The sequence below is a fragment of the Elephantulus edwardii genome, unplaced genomic scaffold (genome assembly GCF_000299155.1).
Source record: "Elephantulus edwardii isolate Elephantulus edwardi_28Jun2011 unplaced genomic scaffold, EleEdw1.0 scaffold00303, whole genome shotgun sequence".
Taxonomy (NCBI): domain Eukaryota; kingdom Metazoa; phylum Chordata; class Mammalia; order Macroscelidea; family Macroscelididae; genus Elephantulus; species Elephantulus edwardii.
The window spans coordinates 174454-194626 of NW_006400053.1; the positions used below are offsets into that span (position 1 = coordinate 174454).

Consider the following 20173-nt stretch of genomic DNA (forward strand, 5'->3'; position numbering starts at 1 on the left):
TCTCATTCTTCATTATGTCTGGGAAGTTTTTCTCTAGTAATTCTTCCACAACTTTTTCAGTCCCTTTACTTGCTTCTTCCTTTCCTGGGATTCCAGTGATGTGCATGTTATTTTTCTTGATGGTGTCCCACATTATTCTTAGGTTTTCTTCTTTTTCCTTCTTTTTTGAGTCTGCTTTTTGCTCTAGCAGATCAGTGGTGACAATTTTGTCTTCAATTTCACTGATTCTGTGTTCCATCTGATCAACTCTGCTCATATGTCCCTCCATCATGTTGACAGGCTCTGAAACATTGGCCCTTATATTTTGAATGGTGGATTCTTGTTTTCTCTGCAATGTTCTGCATTGTTTTTTTGAGTTCTTCCTGGTCTTTTCTTGTGGTATCCTGTAATTCATCAAGTTTGTCTTTCATCCATTGGATATATTCAGTCACTTCTCTATTAAATTCTGTGTCAGAAAGTTCCATGAGACTTTCTGGCTTCAAGTAATCACTGATACTGTGTTGCACGTTGTGAGTGATATCTTGCTTTGGTCTTGCATATTGTGCGGGATAGTTTGCTTTCTTCGAGACATTGATATGTTCTTGACCTCAAGACAATGCTCTTGAAATCAGCTGGGCAGCTACCGAACTTGTGTGTTTCTCTGAATTTCTGACTTAAGAGAAATGTCAGTTCAGAGGCTGCTAGGGCAATTTCTTGTTTGTAAGACAGGTCAAGGTACTCCCAATTAAAGGTAAATTGATTGCCCAGATGTGTAGGCAGTGGTGTGGAGCCAAATGGGGTGAGGCAGGCAAAGGGTTGGGGGCATTTCAAACACTTGGGGGAGCTTGCTCAAACCTCTGCTGTCCCAGTGTGCTCAAGACTGGGGTCCCTACTCAGATTCCTTTTGTCTCTTTCCTACCCAATGGTTTTCTCAGTGTTCCCTGCCTGGTGGCAATTATGCAGGTGCCCTCACACAAGAACCTCTGCTTCAGCAGAGTCCTGGATCCGTCAAATTCCCACTGACCCACTAGCCTCTGGCTGCTCTGAAGTGTCCAGAGAAGCCATTTGGCTGGCTCGTTTTGGGCAGTTGGTGTAACCCAAGAGAGCTCTGCCAAATTCCCCACCAGTGGGCAAGCCCTTAGGTGCTCTCCCAGGTAATCAGCAATGCTCCAGTAAACCCAGCCAGAATCCTACTGACCTTTCTCCTGCAAGGTTAGTTCCACAGCAGCTCGGCTGATAGCTCCGGGTGATGGCTGGATCCGCGGTTGTACCCTGAGGTCACAGGGCTGTGTTGGGGGCTCAGGTGCATGGTTGTGGAACTGCAAGGGGAGGGGGTTGGGGAAGGGGGGAGAAGTAAGGGACTAGGGGGGCAAAGGAGCACAGGGCTTGGACACTACCACAAAGAGGTAGGGGGCAGGGCTTGGGTGCTGCTGGGGGTTTATGCAGCAGCACCCTGTGTGTGTAATGGCGCAGAGGCAGCAGGTAACTTCAGGTTAAAAGCAAACAAACAAAACAGGACAAGTTGAAACACATAGGTGACCAGAACCAGAAAATCTTTGAGCATGAAATTATATTGGAACTTTCAGATAAGAAATTCAGAATAATAATAATTAAGGTCTTTTTTGGATTGAGAATAATTCAAGGAAACTACAGTAAAATCCAGGAAAACATAAACAAAACTCTCATCTACTTAAAATAAAAATATAAAATATATAAAATAAAAAGAAAACTAGAAGCAATTTAAAAAACAGAAAATTGAAATTCAGCACATTAAGGGGAAATTTCAGAAACTGCACTTTGGAAGGACAAAAGAGGAGAGTTGAATAAATGCACCACAGAGTTAATGAGGTGGAAGGCACATACCTCAGTACTCATATGTTAGGGGAACTGAGAAGTGTGGGACAGCATCCAGGGGAATAGATTATGTATGATTGGAATTCCAGACCAGGAAGAATCTGAAAAAAGCACAGAGGAAATCAATGAAGATTTACTGGAAGAAAACTTACCAAGTATCATGAAAAAGGATTAAATATGTAGTCAAGAAGCTAAGTGAGCTCTAAACAGTACAAAATCTCCCCCAAATCCACTAATATAATAAAATTTTCCATAATTAACAGCAAGGAAAGAATACTGAAAGCAGCTCAGGAAAAACAAAGAGTTATCTACAAAGGAGAACTAAAAGGACTAAGAGCTGATTTCTCAGAAGAAATCATTCTGGCAAGAAAGCAAGGGACAGGCATACAGAAAATCTTAACAGACAAAACTTGCCTACCAAGAATTCTAAAACCAGCAAAGTTGTCCCTCAACAACGACAGTGAAATTAGAACATTCCAGGTAAACAAAAACTAATAGAGTTTATGAAAATTAGACCAGCTCATTTTTTTTTAAAAAGGACAATTTGAGGTAGAGAACTGACAATAGACAAAACCTCAAAATTAATATACATGACATCATTTAGACTGACCCAGACACAGAAGTACACAAAGTATAAAAGCATATGGCACTAAAAATGAGGTCTGGAAGAATCAATCCACAAGTGACGGCAACTGTCATTCAAAAAGAACCAGAAATGTAGTTACAGAAGTAAATGGGGTAGAAGTCAAAGAGATTTTAAAGTGAAATGAGCTATTTTAGACTTAGTAATAAAATAGTAACTGATAGGATAACTTCCCTGAAAATGAATCAAATTTATCTTCAAAATAAAAATGAGCAAAGTGATAAAAATTTAGTAAATACCAAATCAACAGCCATGATGGAAATAATAAGAAAAGCTATAAATAAAATGAATGTTTATACATAAATACGTGACTTGCAATGTCTGTTGGGTAAATGTCTTGTGAGTATTATTTTGAAGACAGCATAAAGGAAGATAGTAAATTGTCTGTGCCAGTACTTGCATTGTTGTTGTGTACTTGTGTAGCATCAAGTAAGAACCAACCCAGAGCTGACCCCCTCAGCAGGTGTGAGAGGCAGTTAATCACAAGAGGAGGTTGTCCATCTTTGACCTGCAGAGCAGCTGGTGGTTTTGGGATTGCAGTGCAGCTCCTTACCACTAGACCCCTAGAGTTCCCTCATGTTCGCATTGTTGTTGTTATGTGTGCCATTGAGTTAGAATCAACCCAGTGGGATTTCAGGGGCAGTAAATCACATGGGAGGAGATTGTCCATCCTTCTGCCACAGGGCAAGTGGTGAATTTGAAACACCCTCCTTTAGGGATTGCACTGTGGTTACTTACCACTAGGGTCACCAGAGTGGCATTAGAGATATATGTGAAAACATTTTAGAATGAACATGATTTCAGCAAAATGTTTGGAGTAGAAGTACTTCTTTGTAGATGGGCTGATTTCCGGGTTCTCAATTCTATTCCATTGATCTGGGTGTCTGCCATTGTACCCGTACCATACTGTCTTGACCACCACGACAGCCTTTTTTAACAAATGCTGTTGAGAAAAATTGGAAAACTATCTACAGAAAACTCAAGCAAGATCCACACCTCATTCCATACACAAAAAACAAACTCAAGGTGTTTTATGGACCTAGGACTTAAACTAAGGATTAGAAACTTCATTAAAGAAAAGCATGGAAGAACTCTAGAAGTCCTAATCCACAACATAAACAGTCTTCCAAGCATCCTGAAAAATCTACAGCCAGGAGAGGATAAAATAGATGAATGGGACCTTCTAAGAATCAAATCCCTATGCACATCCAAGAACTTCTCCAACAGGGGAAAAAGGGAAGCCACAGACTGGGAAATAATATTTGGTGATGACATGTCAGATAAGGGACTTATGTCTAGAATTTATAAAATGCTTGAGCACAACAAGATAAACAACCCAACTGAAAAATGGGCCCAGGATATGAACAGAGAGTTCATCAAAGAAGACATTCAGATGGCGAATAAACACATGAAGAAATGTTCAAAATCCCTAGCTCTAAGAGAGATGCAAATCAAAACAACTATGAGATATTATCTCACCCCAGTAAGAATTGCAAAATTTAACAGAGCAGCAAACAACAAATGCTCTTTTGAAACTGGAACCCTTATTCACTGTTGGTGGAAGTTTAAAATGATGTAACCACAATGGAAGGCTGCATGGCGCTTTTCCAAAAAGTTGGAATTAGAAATATCTTTTGACTCAGCAGTTCCACTACTGGGAATATACCCCAAAGAAACCATAACCACCATCCAAGCAGATATGTGCATACTTATGCTTATTGTGGCTTTGTTCACAATAGCAAAGAGTTGAAAACAACCTAAATGCCCATCAACACACCATCAACACACGAATGGATAGAGAAGCTGTGGTATATTCACACAATGGAATACTATGCTGCGTTTAAAAACAAGGAACTCATGCAATAGTATTCAAAATGGGTGACCCTGGAGGACATTATGCTGAGTGAAATATCTCAGTCACAAAAGGAGAAACATTGCATAGGACCACTGTTGTAAAATGAAACTGACATTGGGGTTGGGGGGGGGAGGGAACTGAGAAAGAGAGGATAAATTATGTATACTGCATTGAAACAGATGAGGTAAGAACTGTTTAAAAGGGATATATGATTAGGTATTATTGTCATGACAGGAGTCTAGAACAAATGCTTCATAGTGGAGTGGACTTGGGGGAGAGTGTATAAAAATGAGAGAATTTTTCTTTTACTTTTCAGAAAGAAGAGCAAACTGGAGGAGAGGTTGGGCAGGGAGAAAAGTGCAATAATGAATGAATGGAAATTGAAAATCTTTGTAAACTTTCATTAAAATTAATTTTAAAGAAGTACTTATTGTGTTTTCTTGCATCCTACAAGTGTCTCTCTCCCTCACCTGTGTCCCAGCAGTTATAAATCTAAACTGATATTTTACAGGGATGGAGTGAAATTAGCCAAGAAACTCCACTTGGACATGAGTGTAACATTGCACAAGGAGAGTCTTTGGACCCAGCAAATCTTAAATATACTTATTGGGTCAGAAAAATTTGCCAAAAGTTGTTGTTGCTGTTGTTGTTATGTGCTGTCAAGTCACCTGTGACTCATGGCAACCCTGTGTGCAACAGCTCTGCACCCTGCTCTATCCTGAATCAACATTATTGTCTCTGACACACCTATCTCCATTACCCAGCCACTGAGACATTCCATCTCATCGAGGTTCTTCCTCTCTTGTGCTTTATCTCTCTTGTGTCTTTATCTCTTGTGCATGATGTCCCTCTCCAAGGACTAGTCCTTCCTTGCAACACACCCACTTTGTCAGACAGAGCTTCAGAATCCTTGCATCAGAGGAGCAGAATGGCTTCACTCTCTCCAGGATGAACCTGTTTGTTTCCTTAGCAGTCCATGGTATATTCAGTACTCATCTCTAGCACCACAGTTCAAAGGCATCAATTCTCCTTCTGTCGTCCCTAGTCAATGTCCAGCTTTCTGATGCATAGCACATAATTGCAAAGACTATGGCCTGGATCAGGCGCACCTTTAGTCTCCAGACTGACATTGTTGCTCTTCAGTACCCTGGAGAGGTCGTCAACAGCAGACTTTCCGCAATGCAATTGGTCTTTTGATTTCCTGGCTGCTCGTTCCAAGAGTGTTGTTTGTCTAACCAAGCAAACTAAAGCTGTTAACAGTCTCAGTCTCTTCACCATTTATCATGATGCTGCTAATCAGCTTCAATCCATATTGACAGCTGCAGTTCTTGACTTTCTGCAGCAAGTGCTTCAGTTCCTTCCTCAGTTTCAGCAAGTAAGGTTGTGTTATCGGCATAACACAGGTTGTTGATGAATCTTCCTCCAATCCTAAAGCCACTTTCCTCTTCATAGAGCACAGCTTCCCGGTTGATCTGTTCCACATATAGATTGAAAAGGTGTGGAGAAAGTAGAAATATCAAAAGGTGAATTCTAAAAATGCTCAGTCTTATTTCAAATGTTTCCTGTTCTATATATTTAAATATAACTTTACATTTCTAAGCCTTGTGTTTTAGAATAACTATTTTGAGTAAGTTGCTAGCAAGGAACTCTTATATTGACATCCCTTTTTCCTTTCTGCTAAGCAGTCTCCTTTATGTGTCTTTTGATAATGGCTTTAATACTGTGCTCCTGAGCATTTGGGCCACAAGAAGTCTGTATACTCTGAAAAATTTATACTAGAGATAAAAGAGATTTTGGTTAAAGATGGGTGAATCCTTGTTTTTAGGATAAAATTTGCTATTTAGACTTGTTCCCTGATTTGCTGTTTCCTTCCTCACAGAGCAATGCAAGGCTCCCTCATGCCTTACCCAGGTGCCCAGAGCTTTGTAGGGTAAATAGTGCAAATGAACACAACTGCTTATTGATAGGTTGGAGGTTTGGGTCCACCTAGAGTTACCTCAGAAGCAGCAGCTGGTGTATCTCATCTTACTGTACCTGCCAGATAGTGTGTTTAACTATTGAAGGTTTATGACAACCCTGATTTGAGCAAATCTGTGGATACCATTTCCCAAAGCATCTTCTCACTTCCTGTCTCTCTGTCACATCTTGGTAATTTTCACAATATTTCTAATTTTCCCCCATTATGTTACAGATTTAATAGGCTGCCAGTATAAAGTACAAATAACTTTTCTATGCTCTGGGAAACAACAGCAAATTCATGTGACATTTTATTGCAGGTTCTGGAACCAAACCCACAGTACCTTTAAGGTATGCCTATACTTAAACGAAAAACCTAGTTACTGAAAAGTCTTTGGAGCACAGTTGTATTCTGACACTCATTGAGCCCAATCAGTAAGAATTTCCTCAGAGAATGCTGACCCAGCCAGAAAATCATATTAACAAATAGCTGATTCTTAGTAAAACCATCTCTTCACTGGGAATAAATTGCTAGGCCCTGGGTGCTTCAGTGTTAGTATTACTGATCAAACTGCATGTCCATGACTCCATTTCTTCCCTTCTGATTCTGCAAAGATGACGGGAATAAATCTCAGAGGTGTTAGCATTCCCCAGGAGACACTGTGTAGGGTCATCACAGTGAAATAAAACCAGGTCTTGGTCTAAAATTTTCTTTCATAAAGTAGGTTTAAAGGCATATGTCACCTTTTCTTCTGTTACATACATATTTTTGTGTATTTACCAATAAGACTATATACATTTATTTGCCTCCATGTCTGTTATTTTGTGCACAGTCATGTATGTATAGAAATAAAAACAACAAACAACAGGAAGCTTTCATTGTATGAGCACTACCTCCTCATTGTCTCATGTGTCTAAGCAGAAGAACTGTGCTCCAAAGGTGTTTTTGAGTGACTACATAAGTGACTGGGGTTTTTAAAGTGATTCACCAAGTGCCTCAGAGTATACTCACATTTCCAGCCTTTTGGCTAGTAGCTGTGTGCATAACCACAGATCTTCAGACAGGTTGACATTTACATGTATCTCTAAGATATAAGTCTAAGTAAGACTTTTTACCATGGTTGAAGTGGTTGAAATGTCTAGTAAGTGGGCAAGCAGGTATGAGGCAGCAAAGTGTCCTTGGGAAACCATGACCAGAAAGGGCTTCTTCAGCGGGGTCCTTAAATGACTCCGTCCACACTCAGCTGTGTGTGGACCACATCTCTTTAAAGTTTTCTGCTTTCTCATGAGGAGTCCCTAGCCTTCCCATGTGTGTGTCTCCTGTTAAATCTTATTCCAAAATTAGTCCAGGCTTGGAGGAGGAACAACATGAAGTGGGTCTGAAGCAGATCTGTTTGTGGATAAACCAGGAATTTAACACACTTTTTTCAAGTTTCAAATAAAAAAAAAACTGAGATGGAATGCAAAAGAACTTGTGCTGCTTTTGGTCATCATGAAAGCTAGCAGAAATAGCATGTAGATCTTACTGACTGAGAGAGAAAGTTCTGGAAAGGAAAATGGGACTGGTGATGAGCTCATGGAAAGTACACAGGCCAGCTGGTTCTGATACTGCTGAGGTTTTTCTAAAACCTCAGCAATGATTAAAATCTAGTTGTTTACTGTCATGTTAGAACTGAATTGTAGCTGACCCTCCAGCAGATTTTCGGAGGTAGGTGGTTACATGGGAGGAGATTGCCCATCTTTCTCCCTCAGAGCGATGCTGGATCCAAACCGTGTACCTTTGGGACTGCAGCACAGCTCCTTATCACTAGTCCACCAGAGCTCAGAATCTCGTTTACCCTATGCAAATATCGCTTGATTGAAACCAATCCTAGCTGGAAGACAAGAAACTTCTCTTTTATATTAGTATGCAATTTAAAGAAAAATATGTATAATTTTAAAAATAAAGCCATTTTGTCATTTATTTCTTTTAATATAAATATTTTTATTGTTTCTATTGTTACCCAAATTAGTTCATTTGTATGAAATTCCACTTGCAATTAATAACACCTCTTACTTTTCCCTTAAAGGAATGTGTTCAGTCAATTGTGACTTTATAAGTAGCTCATTTTTAGATTTACACCCTTTATTGCTCCTTCTTCCAGAAACTACTGATTTCATGCAGTAAAGTGTACTACTTTTTGAAAAGTACAGGTGATGCATATAAACAGAAGGTAAGTAAAATGGAAACTCACATACTACCTTTCTACCTGTACATGAAAAACTCATTGTTTTTCATGTATTACCTTTTGGAAAGTACAAATGACGCATATAAACAGAAGGTAAGTGAAATGAAAACTTATTGGTATTGTAATTTTCTGCTAGTGAAATTTCTTAACACCATGAACTGTTTCTGTGGCAGGTACACATTCTCTAGCACTTTAACATGTGCCTCTGAGCTAACAGGGACTTGTTTTCCATTTTGAGCAGGATAGCCAGTGATTCTTCTCTCTTCTGTTCAGCAGTTTTCTAGCTGCTTCCTTTGATGTGTGTATACACATTAAAAACTGGGCACTGTGGTGGAGTTGTTTGCATGTGTTGGCACCTGTCCTTATAGACTTACGTTTGGGAGACACATCAATCAGTATGATACATGTGGCCAATGCAAAGAAATAGAAAGTCACATCTGTGTCAGATGCCACAAGGCAAGGTGTGATGCTGCTATACCAAAATGGGTGGAAGAATCTTGAGGGAAAAGAAATTATGTGCAACGGGCTGTGATAGACCGATATGTGGGCCTGGATGATGGCTAAGATCCAAGGAGAGCAGACCAGACCATGAAGGACTCCCCAAAGCCATATCGGGTGTTTTGTCTTTGTAATAGGAGCAGTGAGAAAGGAATATAGAATATTAAGTAGGAGTGTGTGCATATATGAATGTGTGAGAGAGGTGGGGACGGGAAGAGAGGGAGAATGGATATGAATATACCACATTTATATTTCAAAAATCACTCTGGCTGTAAGGTGGAGAATAAGAGGAGAATCCCAGTAGCTAGCAGTTGGTATAAGTAAGATTAACTTAAAGCTAACTTGTGCTGTGTGTTGTGGTGGAGATAAGTTAACTGTAGACTGTTGTTTTTATTGGGTAACATGACCTGTAGTGTACCCTGTACCATCCTTACTATCTCTGACATTCTTGAGCCTATTCTTATATTCACCGTGTCAGTCCATTTCATCAAGGATCTTCCTCTCTTTCACTTTAGGAGATGGAATTTATTAGTTGAGGTGGATAGAGAGTTCAGTAGGGTATCAGAGATAATGTCCAGAATTCCAGCTTGGATGATGACCATGATAGTATCTATCCATCCCTGATTTTGGAGAGAGGGGTTGGGGAATGATGTGAATCATGAGTTTGATTTTGGAGATACTGAGTTTGGAGCACCTTCAAGTTAAGTTTTATTATAGGTTGCCCTTGAGTTGGCCCCAGATTCATGGGGAACCCAGGCAGACTGAATGAAATGTGGCTTAGCCTTATGCCGCACAGGCCATCCTATATAGTTCTGCTCTCTTTGTGTCACTGTGTTTTCTTGAATGTGAGCCTGGAGAGGTTGGTCAGAGAGAGGGAAGATACTCTGATACCAGTGAGGATGTAGACACCCAGCATCAGGAGCACAGATGGAGGGGCTTGATAGTGCTTAAAAGATAGCACTGGTATGATCTTTTGTTCTCTCCCTCCACATTGACTATGCTGGACATTCTTCTCCTTTCAATCCTAACAAAATCCCTGTGAGTAGAAACTGTTATTCTCCCTGTTATAGATAAGGACAGTGAACCCTGGAGAGGTTAAGGCACTTGCACATAGTCCCTGAGGAGTAGGATGAGGTGGGTCAGGATCCCAGAGAGTGGGGGTCTCATCTCCTCTGTGCCCAGTGAGATTGAATCGTAGCCATATGCTCTGTCCCAATTGCCTGGGCATAGATGTCTAATACTTTTTTTGGCTTTAGTAAAATTTAACATGAGCTTAATCTGTTGCTTGGATTAGTTCTCTCTCTGATAATGCTATATGTAGTTTTTGTTGTTGTTGTTGTTAAGTGTTGTTGAGGCGTAGATGACTCATAGCAACCCTATGAACAAAAGACCTAAACACTTGTGTAACTTTCATAGTTTCTCCAGGTTCATAGAGTTTCTGGAGGCAAGCCATATCAGAAGTGGATGCCAATCCTGCTTCCAAGGTTGTTTTATTCAGGACGTTCTACCAAACACTCTGGGCAACCATATCACGTTTGACACATCATTGTCACAGTATTTAGCATCACAGCAACCACAGGTTATTGCCCTATAGACTCAGTACTGGAAGAGTCCCTCGGTTAGAAGACATTCTGAATACATGGAGAGGTTGCAATGGTGGGCTTGAACATACTGACAGTTGTGAAAATGACACAAGAGTAGGTAGTGTTTCTTTCATTGTGAATGAGATTGCCAGTGAGCTGGAGCTGACCCAATAAGAACAAACAACAGGGAGGGAGAAATTAAATGTTTTTCAAGTAAATTGAAAAGATTGAATGATGGGGTTGGTTCTTGGTAGAGGGCATAGCAGCCATGCGTTCATTAGAGTGACAGGCACTTCACTGGGGTGCAAATGTACCCTCTTGGTATGGATCACTTCTCTGTGAACCTCCATGTGACGCAGGGCAGCCCTGTGTGGTGTCATTGACCACCTGTCTCAGGTGAGAGAGTAGGGAGAGAAGCAGTGTCAGGATCTCACAAGTAGAGTGCTGTTTCACCCTCTTGGATTCCTGCCGCCTTCTCACTCTTTTTTTTACGCGAAATTGGGAATTAGCTGCACAGGGGCCCCACTGATCAGAAACCATGTCTTTCTCTCTGGCTTTGTTATGATGTCCTGAGGATAAAGAAGGGGAGAAGTCTGAAAAATTATAAATGCTTTGTGAGAAATGGCAGACTGGAACTCTTTTCAGTTATTCAAATTCACCTTTGGAGAAACTGATGTGCTCTCTGCCTTTCCTTTTCTGAGGGCTGAAGCTGCTCTGAAATGGATGAAGATTGTTACCAGTCTCTATTGCTATGACTTAGGGGAAACAGAAGCTTTCCTGCTTTTCTCTTAGGAGTGTAAACAATCCAGATCTCCTGGAAGGCAGATTGGCAGGATCTGTCAAAGTTATAAATGCACAAACTTTTGGCCCAGAGTCCCATTTCTGGGAATTTATCATACAGTACACCTGTACGTATGGGAATGACAGATGTATAGTAGACTTTATTTGCAGCATGGTCTTTGACACAGAATGGAAGCAAACAATCCTTCAGAAGGAGGCTGGTTAATAAACTGAGATACTCACAAAATATTCTTCAGCTAAAAAAAAATTTCTGAGAACATTCTTTGATCTGTACAACTGATTGCTAAGAAATTTCATAAAAGAGCATGGCACACTTCTTTTCTGAGAGATTGTTGTTGCTGTGTTTTCCTTGAGTCAGAACCTGACCTTCATGACTGACCCTTCAGTGGGTTTCCAGGGGCAGTAAATTGCACAGGAGATTGTGCATCCTTCTCCCATGTAGCAGCCTGGTGGGTTTGAACCTGGCTTCAGGTTGGCAGTGCAACTCTGGACCACTAAACCCACTAGGATACCAGATCTCCCATTTATTAAGAGGACAAAGTCAGAATATGTATTTGCTTTTTTGTTATGTTTTGCCATTGAGAGTTGCATCCCACATGCGTATGATAAAGAAGTCAAAAGGCTGGATAGATGTATCTTTTAGGTGTTCTTTTGCAGTGAGATGGTAGCAGAGTTTTGTTTGTTTTGCTAATTAGAGCCAGTAAATAGACTTTTAAACACTGGTTTATAGCTCAGTTTTTCTTATATCCTATCTTGGGTTTGACCCTATGCTTTTTGATGAATGACTTATAATTTACTCTATCACTGTGATTAATGGTGGTGTGATGCTTCATATCTTGGCTTTTAGTTATTGATGGTTTACATCCCCCATCAGTCCTCAGGAAAAAGGTGAGAAATCTCCTCCCATAAAGATTTACAGCATTGAACACTATGGTGTCATGACTATGAGTGGGAATCAGCATGAAGGCAGATGTAGGGTGTTTTGTTGTTTTTTTTCCCCTTTACTTTTCATTTCAATGAACATCTACAGAGATTTTGGAATTCCATTAGATGTAGGGTTTTTAACAAATCTTTTATCAGCTATTCTATAAATTCTGTGTTGTATAAATTCAAGACAATGTTTCCAGCAGCTTTTCCTTCCTGACATAGCTCTCTAGATTTATGTTATATATATCCTTTTCATACTTAATTGTAATCAGAGTGCATCATGCTTGGTGTTAATGCTTTTAATTGAATAAGTCTCGTAAGAAAAGGTGTAAAAGCTTGAGAACTATATGGTGTAGTTCCTGGAGTTGATAGCGAATTAGAATAAGATTTGAAGGTTTTTTGGTTTTTTTTAAAAGAATTCCTTAATGACAACCCCTGCATAGCCAGATTCATTGGTAGGTTTTGCTCTGTGACGGAAGGCTGTAGTGAATCTATAGAATTTTACTGTATCTCCCTGGAGTTAGAGAAGGACATAATGTGACCTGATTTGTGTTGGAAACCAAGGTTGTTACTAGTGTCATGGAGTGTTGGAATGCTGTCTGTTTTAGTGCATAGATAAATATTAAAACAATACCTTAAATATTTGCATTTCTGTTTGTTCCTGGTGGCACAGAATGATTGGGGTCACTGTGACATGTGATCAAGTTAAGCATATGGCTCTTAGAGAATATGTTAATAAGTAATCTGAGAGCCAGGTGTTTAGTAATACAATTGAGACATTTCTCTGGGATTAATTTCTGAAGCATCTCTTACCCAGTTTACCTTTAACTTCTTTTTCTTTAACTTCTTTTCACTGTTGCCACTAGTGACTTTGGCCTCTTATTTAATAATGAATAGTTACACGTTGTTTGTCTTTTTGTAATTAGAATGTGATAGCAATCATCTAACTGATGAGCTGACATTGTAATGACATGAAGTCAGTAACAATATGCCTAACCTGGAAATCAATTGTGTTCTACTATCATCCCACAAATTGCCTAAGAGATTAGATTTGGCTTTTACTAGGCAGTTACAGGCAGGTGACAGCATGGTGCATGTTGTTGTTGTTGATTGCTGACTCATAGCAACCCTATAAACAAAAGGCCTAAAGCCTTTCTATAACAATTGACATTTATCAAAGTTCGGAGAGTTTTTCAGAGGCATGTTGTTTAGGAAGTGGATGCCATTCCTGCTTCCAAGCATGGTGTATACCTTTCATTTTTATAAATAGATGAGTTAACCAGGATGTTAACTCTGTTACCCTGGGGGAAAAAAATTTATCCATTTAAATTCCTAAAATAAGGGTGGTTTTTGTTTGTTTTACTTTGAGTTCATACCAAAAAAAACCATGAAGATATAGAATCTATTATACTTAGATGTTTCATTATTTTGGTCAATATTGAACAAAGAGATTTACCTGATTCTTGTCAACACAGGCCACCTTTCTGCTCCTCTTTCCTTACATGGAAGAGTGTAAGAGGGATTCTCAGAGGGTGATCTTAAAGCATCCCACAGGTCTCCCCTCCAGGCCCTGGCCAGGCCAGGGCTGCTTCTCTTCTGCTGCCCTCTTTGTTCTGTGGGCTCTGGAAAGGAGGGACCTTTCAGGCAAAAGTGCATTGCTCAAGGCGTGAACCCTGGATTTCTCTAGTGGCCAATCACCATGCAACAGAACTTTTATTTATAGTCTGATGCATCCTCTGGCAAAACTTCTTACTTTGGCTTCTTTTTTAATAATTCCCCACGAATAAGATAACTAGGATGTTCTGAACAATGGCCATAACATAGGATGACAGCATAACTGAGTTTGTATATGTGCTGTGATTTGTGTGGGTTACAATTATTTCCTCTCCCATCCACCTGAATTTAAAAACCATCTCAATATTATATTTGGGATATTGAAAACTGCTTGCCTAATACCAAGTGAATTGTGGGATGATATCACCCATAAGTGAAACAAAAGGTCATTACACAGATGAGAGAAAGAAAAAACCAAATGAATGTCAAGAAAGGCTCTGAAAATTGCACTAGAATGTAGAGAGGCCAAAACAAAGTGAAGAAATGCAGTAAAAGAGACTGAGCAGGTGATTTCAAAGGGTAACTCTAGAATACAAAGCAAAGTATTATAATAAAATGTGCAAAGAGCTGGATTCAGAAAAGAAAAAGGAAAAATTTGTTCAGCATTTCTCAAACAGAAATAACTGAAAAGCAAATTCAAGCCTTGAGCTTTAGGACTGAAAGATTCTGTGGGCAAAATCTGGAATGATACAGGACGCATCAAAAGAGGATGGAAATAATACATGGTCACTGTACCAAAAAGAATGATACAACAATTTCAGGGAGTAACATATGACCAAAAACTAGTGGTAATATAGAAAGAAGTACAAGTTAAACTATAGCCATTGGTTAAAAAAATGCTATAAGAATTAACAGGATACTAGTTGGCATGTTTCAGCTAGCAGATGCAGATGCAGATCTGGACATGCTCACTACTCCATGAAAGAAATTTAGAAGACACATACCTGGCCAACTAACTAGAAGAGGCCCATATTTGTACTTTTTTAAAAAAGAAATATGAGCAAGCAGAATATAGAAATTATAAAATAATACATCATGCAAGTAAAAACTTGCTGAAGGTTATGTAAAAACTGCTTGAACAGGACATCAGCAAAGAACAATAAAAAATTCAAGTTAGATTCATAAGAGGCCTTGGAACAGGGATATCATTGCTGATGTCAAATGGATCTTGGCCAAAAGTAGAAAGTAGTAGAAAGATGCTTAATTGTGTTTTGTTGACTTAGACAAGGCATTTGACTGTGTGGATCATAACAATTTGTGAGTAGCGAGAAGAGTGGGAATCCCATAGTAGTTAATTGTGCTCATTTGAAACCTATACCTCGACTAGAAAGTCCAAACAACATGACTTAGAATCCGGAAAGAGGTGAATCAGGGTTCTATCCTTTCCACATAACTTTTCAACCTGTGTACTAAGCAAATAATTAAAGAAAATAGACTTTATGGAAAAAAAAAAGTGACGTCAAGATTAAAGGAAGACTCATCAACAGCCTGAATTATGCAGATGACACAACCTTGTGTGCTAAAATTGAAGAGGACTTCAAACACTTTCTGCAAAAGATCAGACTCAGTTTCAATATAGGTTACATTTCACCATCAAGAAAACAAAGGTCCTCACCACTGGACCAATAGGCCAGCATCATGGTAGATGGAGAAAAGATTGAAGTTATTAATGATTACATTTTACTTGGATCTACAGATTTGTTGCATTGGAAAAATCTTCTTTCAAGGATCTCTCCAAAGTGACAAAAGGCATAAATAAAAACTGAAGTGTGCCTGATCCAGGCCATGGTCCTTTCAGTTTATTTCTGTGCATTTGAGAGTTGGACAATGTAGGATGACAGAAGACAAGTTGTGGTGTAGGGGAAGAGAACAGAATATTCCATGGACTGCCAAGAGAAAAACAAGTCTGTCGGAGAGGAAGTGCAACCAGGGTGTTCATTAGAGGCAAGAAAGGTGACATTTTGTCTCACATATTTTAGACATTGTTATTAGGAGAGCCCAATCCTTGGAAAAAAGCCATCATGCTGGGAAAGTGGAGGGCCAGCAAAAGAGCCTGAACAAGAAGAATTGGCACAGTGACTTTAACAGTGAGGATGGAGTAGGATGTGACTCAGATCCTAAGGTCACTATGAGTTGTTGTTGACTTGATGTTACCTAACAAAAGCAACAAATTATTTTTCTGATTTTACTGTGCGTTTCTTAATGTCAATCCGCATCATGTCTATTTACAGGGAATTAGCGCTGTGCTCCTCCTGGAATCTCTGTGCAGAATTCTGTGCAGTCTTGCCTCTTTGTGTATTCATAGGGCTGGCTTTATTTCAGATGATTAAAGTGGCCCCGAATCTACTTGGACCCATTTTCAGACCTCTGACTACAGGCCTTCCAGCCTCTTTGTCCACTTAGACTAGTCAAGGACAATCTACTGCTTTCAATAAAAATTTCTCATTTTGGCCTGTTTACATGACTTTTATGAACTCCAAATTAGGTTGTTTGTATAGAATGAGCACTAATATCTGGGAAATGTAAGGCTTCTGACCGTCCTATTAGGTGCTGCTATGCATGGAGTTAATTTTTACTTAAGTCCATTTTTTTAAAGGAAGCTCCATTGTTAATGAAAGTACAATTTATGTTTTCCCCACTAATATATTTTATGTGTGAATAATATAGACCAAATTAAATTAGTTTTAGCCACCAGGGAAGATACCATGATAACGAAGGTGGTTTTTGCAGGGCGAGGCTTGTCCTTTGCACTCCGAATGTGCTAACCCCTGCAATTTCCCTAAATGTGGGGAACTCAACTGCATAATTTCTGGTAGTGGGGGACTGCATTTTTGCTTTCTCCTGGGAAAAAAAAAGTTTTGAGATGTTGTAAGTGATAAGTACATTTTAATGAAAATGTATTATTTTAATCTGAATCAAGGACTCAAGGAAAAACCTAAAGTCATTTGGATAAGGTTAAAGATAAACTTGGAACTGAAGAATTAGGTACATTCCTGCTCTTTAGCAAAATAAAGACATATGTATAAGAGAGGTCTCCAAACTGGTGGGTTTGAACTACAGACCTTTTGGGTTGTACTCTACTGTTTAACCATTCTACCATAGTCTTTGCAATTACTTGCTGTGTATCAGAAAGCTAGACAATGACTAGGGATGATGGAGAATTGATACCTTTGAGCGGTGCTACTGGACTCGAGTATTGAATATACCATGGACTGCTAGAAGAACAAACAGGTTTATCCTAGAGAGTGGTGAAATCAGGGTGCTCCTTGGAGGCAAGGATTCTGAAGCTCCATCTGACAGACTTTGGACTTGTTGCAAGGTGAGATCAGTCTTTGGAGAGGGACATCATGCTTGGCAGGATGGAGGGACAGCTCAAGAGATGGAGACCCTTATGAGATGGATTAATTCAGTGACTGGGGTAATGGGGGAAGTTGTGTCAGAGACAATAAGATTGGCTCAGAATAGAGCAGGGTTTAGGGCTCTTGAACATAGGGTCTCTATGAGTCACAGGTGATTTGACAGCACATAACTGCCGCCGCCACCACCACCACCACCACCACCACTGCTGCCACCAGGACTATGTAAGTGAGCACTAGGAGTAATTATGTCTGTTTTGAGAGAGACTGATAGAGTAACTTGTTACAGAGTCAAGCCAGGATTAAAACCTGGTTTAAACTAAGACCACTTGCTTCAGTGTACACACTTGTTACTGTCTCATGAAATAAGAATACATAGGAGATTCTCTTTTCTAAATTCTGTGTGCCTAAGAGATACTTTGTGTCATTATACTTCTTTTTAATAATTTCTTTACCAAGATATAAACAATTACAAAGTAGTGCAAGTGAAAAAAATATGCTGTAATTTTATGCACATTATCCATGCGCCATATGTTTTTAGCCAACCACAAGTTACCTTATTGGGGAGGTTATGATAGCCATAGATAAGTGATACATAATGTTTTTGTTTTTTCATAAAAATAGAATGTGTCCATATCTTCACACACTTGACTGCCCTCAAGTAAATTCTTATTCAGAATGACCTTGGAGGACATGTTGAAACTCCCCCATAGTATTTTCAAGGCTACACATTTTCACAAAAGCAGAATCCTACTTTTTCTTCCACATCAGAGCTGGTGAGTTTGAAGTGCCAAACCCAATTTTTTTTTTTTTTATGTAGTATTTTTCAATATGTTGCTACACTTGGTTTTGTTTAACTTTTATAACTACAATCTTAGAATGGGTCTGTAGTTTTCTTCCTTATTTGCACTGTATCAGATATTGTTCATAGGGAATATGTTTTGAAATGATTTAGGAATAATTTAATCATATGCTTTGGCCTGGGGGTATTTACATATTACAGGAATTAGCTCTCTTTTGGACAATAATCAGCCAGAAAGCCATCTGAATTTGCTGTTTCTCCTCACCACTACACTCTCCCCACCTCATCAGAATAATTTTCAATAAAAGTTCTTGAGTTTTCGAGATTGGTTTAGTTGTCCTACTCAACTTTTCCTTCAGGTTTTGTTAGTGTTTACTAGGAAATAGCTTATTTCTAATAAAATTTAAGTTTATTTCATAGTACTGCGGTAATCCTTTTGGCATGTGTACTAATAGTCCTTTCTTCACCCTGCTTGCTGAAACTGAGGAGGACCTGAAGCACTTGCTGTGGAAGGTCAGGGACTGCAGTCTTCAGTGTGGATTGAGGCTCAATATTAAGACAGCAAAGATTCTCACTAGTGGGCCAATTGGCAGTATCATTATGGATGGTGAAGAGATTGAGATTGTTCACACTTTTAGTTTGCTTGGCTCCACAGTCAACATTTTTGGCACCAGCAGCCAGGAAACGAAAAGATGTATTGCGATGGAAAAGCCTGCGCTTAGAGACCTCTCTAAAGTACTGAAGAGCAACAATGTCAGTCTGGAGACTAAGATGTGCCTGATAGGTGCCATGGTCTTTGTAATCACTTGCTATGCATCAGAAAGCTGGACAATGACTAGGGATGATAGAAGGAGACTTGATGTCTTTGAGTTGTGGTGTTGAAGAAAGGTATTGAATATACCATGGACGACTAAGAAAATGAAAAGGTTTGTCCTGGAGAGGGTGAAGCCAGGTGCTCCTTATAGGCAAGGATTCTGAAGCTTCATCTGACATACTTTGGACATATTAAAGGAGGGACCACTCCTTGGAGGAGGACATCATGCTTAGGAGGGTGGAGGGACAGCACAGTAGAGGAAAACCCTTGATGAGATGGATTGATTCAGTGACTGGGGTAATAGAGGTGGGTGTGTCAGAGACAGTGAAATTGGAACAGGATAGGGCAGGGTTTAGGGCTGTTGTGCATAGGGTTGCTATGAGTAACAAGCTACTTAGTGGCAAATAACAACAAAAACTTCATTTCTAATGCATGTGTTTGCTTTGGGTTGTTTTCCCCTTTAATTGAGTCTATTCCAAAGTTCCTCAGTTTCAGCAAGCAGGGTTGTGTCATCTGCATAACGCAGATTGTTGATAGACCTTCTACCAATCCTGACACCACATTCCTCCTCACAGAGCCCAGCCTCCTGGATAATCTGTTCTGCATACAGGTTGAAAAGGTATGGAGACAGGACACGTCCCTGGCTTTTGCCCTTCTCAATTTTGAACCTTGCAGTGTTTCCTTGCTCTGTTCTGATGACTGCCTCATGGTCCAAGTATTGGTTTCACATTAGCACGATCAAGTGTTCTGGGATTCCCATTCTTCTGAGTCAGCCACAGTTTGTTATGATCCACACAGGCAAACGCCTTTGCATAATCAATGAAACACAGATATACATTCCTCTGGTACTCCCTGCTTTCGGCTAAGATCCATCTAATATTAGCTACAATATTCTTAGTCCCATGACCCCTTCTAAACCCAGTCTGGACTTCTGGCAGTTCTCTGCTGATGTGCTGTTCTAGTCATTTTGGATAAACTTCAGTAGAATCTTGCTTGCATGTGAAATCAGCGATATTGTTCTGTAGTTTCCACACTTAGTTGGGTCACCTTTCTTTGGGATGGGACCAAATATTGACCTCTTCCAGTCAGTTGGCCAAGTGGTTGTTCTCCAGATTTCTTGGCACAACTTGGTTAGCACATCCAGGGCAGCGTCTGTTAACTGAAACATGTCACTTGGTATACCATCTATTCGTGGGACCTTCTTTTTTGCTATTTCCTTCAAAGCAGCTTGAACTTCTTCCTTCATCACCATAGGCTCTTGCT

General features: G+C 39.7%; 1 protein-coding gene across 1 annotated transcript in view; it reads left to right on the forward strand.

Moving 5' to 3' along the window:
- The window catches only part of IGF1R (insulin-like growth factor 1 receptor), a 431767-nt gene that overhangs the window by 131171 nt on the left and 280423 nt on the right, over positions 1–20173 (forward strand). The gene's annotated exons all lie outside the window — the stretch shown is intronic.